The 2172-nt window shown below is 39.5% G+C and overlaps 1 non-coding gene across 1 annotated transcript; it reads right to left on the bottom strand.

Annotated features, from left to right (window-relative positions):
• Positions 1 to 670: 670 nt before the first annotated feature.
• On the bottom strand, positions 671 to 789 carry LOC146615627 (5S ribosomal RNA). The gene has a single exon (XR_014906983.1). It is a non-coding gene; the product is annotated as a 5S ribosomal RNA (ribosomal RNA).
• Positions 790 to 2172: the final 1383 nt, after the last annotated feature.

Raw genomic sequence — 2172 nt, 5'->3', positions numbered from 1 at the left:
GGGGGCATGAGCACCTGCCCCTTTCTTCTTAGGTATCCAAAGTGTCCTTTTCTTCAGGCATTTTTTGTTAATTTTTTAAAAATGTGTGTGTATGGTCTTGCCGTGCCCCTTAACAAAACTATTAATCACAATTTTGCTAAGTAAAAGAAGCTGGCATGCATTGGGCACATGATGAACATTAACCAATGCTCACTCTTGATGGCAGAGAGATGACAACGAGCTCATTAAGAGCACACACGTTTTTTGCAGCCTGGGCGATGTGGAGCTGCAGAACAAACACACAAATTAATTGGGTGGCAGACTGATGTAACCAAAAAACCAGTAAGTAGGGTGTATAGTCTTTAGCACACAGGAAGGTTAAGAGTATTATTATGCATACGTTAAGTTGACTTGTGGCAGCTGATGAATTGAAACAACTGAGCATGCTGTGTGTGCACAGTATGTGTCTATGTGAAGAGGGTGAAGAGGTTGGAGGCAGTATTACTTGCCGGTGAGACGTGTATTTTGTTTGAAAATATAAAACCCCCAGAACTGATATAGTAATAATAAATATTACCGGCTAAATTAAAAAACAATAGAGAAAAGATGAAAATTTATCAAAGTCTCACTTTAAGAAAACGCTCTGTACTGTTATGAAGAGCAACAGCGCCGCCTGGTGTATGAAAGCAAAAGCTTACAGCACCTGGTATTCCCAGGCGGTCTCCCATCCAAGTACTGACCAGGCCCGACCCTGCTTAGCTTCCGAGATCAGACGAGATCGGGCGTGTTCAGGGTGGTATGGCCGTAAGCGACTGTCATAGTAACAGGAAACATATTTATATGCAACAACAAAGGCTGGACGCTAAAACAAATGTAATGCAACGTGTTCAGGGTGGTATGGCCGTAAGCGGACGCTGACATCACAAGATGGCTTTTTATATGGTAGAAAACACGAACTATGTTGGCGTATTTTGATTTATTTCTTCGATATGAATCAGATTTTAACAACTTGGGATTCGTAGAGGAGCTTAAACACATATTCAGTGCTATATGTTTTTAGTTTTTTGAAACCTGGATGAGTATTGTCCTTTGTTTTAATTTTGTTTTCTGGTCCAAAAGTTTAGGTTATTTAAGATAAATATATTTTAGCTGGGCTCAAACTGATATTATATTTATTATTAGAAGTTTTCTACTGGATTGACACGTTTTTAATTTACAGGACTGAGAGTTCTAACCAAACATGATAAGAATATATGAAGAATTAGTACTGCCACGCCATTACCATCTTTGTGTGGGCAAAGATAAATCCAAATCCAAGTGGGAAGCTAGCACCCCTTGACATTTGCACGCATAAATATGGTTCAAGTTACTAAATAATATGGTGACATAAAAAAAAGGCACAGCTTTTGTTTTCAAGGAGTCAGAGTGTAACCGGTGTGGTTCTGCGTTGTGTCTGACGATAAAAGGTAAAAGAAAGAAAGAAAGACCTCCAAATAAATTCCTTCCCCCCATCCTGCTGCCATCCTTGTCCATAGTCTTATTACATCCCGTATTGATTACTGTAATTCCCTCCTATTTGGACTCCCTAAAAGGTCCCTTCATAAACTCCAACTTCTTCAAAATTCTGCAGCTCGGGTCATAACTTACACTCCGTTAAGTGCTCATATTACCCCAGTTCTTCAGCAGCTTCACTGGTTGCCCATAGAAGCCAGGATAAACTTTAAAATCTTACTTCTCACGTTCAAATGTATCCATAAATCTGCTCCTTCATATTTGTGTGAGCTGCTCCATATCACCACTGTTTCCCGCCCTCTCAGATCATCATCTGCTATTCATCTTACCGTTCCGTCCTCACACCTTATTACTATGAGGAACAGAGCTTTCAGTCGCTCTGCTCCCCGGCTCTGGAACTCTCCTCCTCCTGCACTAAGAAATATTGACTCCCTCTCCGTATTTAAGACACAGCTCAAAACACATCTGTTAAACTGGCTTATTCGCTTTAATGCTGGTTTTATCTGTTGTCACGCTCTGTTTTGTAATTTTAACTTATTCTATGTATTTTATGACTACTTTTCCTTTTATTAATTGTGTTTTTTGTAAGGTGACCTTGGGTTTCTGAAAGGCGCCCTCAAATAAAATGTATTATTATTATTATAACAAGATGTGATTTATGACCTTGTTACATGGGCATGC

Source organism: Diplotaxodon limnothrissa, linkage group LG16 (assembly GCF_057381915.1).
Source record: "Diplotaxodon limnothrissa isolate DT_005_m linkage group LG16, D_limnothrissa_male_GT1.1, whole genome shotgun sequence".
NCBI classification, from domain to species: Eukaryota; Metazoa; Chordata; class Actinopteri; order Cichliformes; family Cichlidae; genus Diplotaxodon; species Diplotaxodon limnothrissa.
The sequence above is the reverse complement of the archived record's forward strand: the minus strand, read 5'-3'. Positions and strand labels throughout refer to the sequence as shown.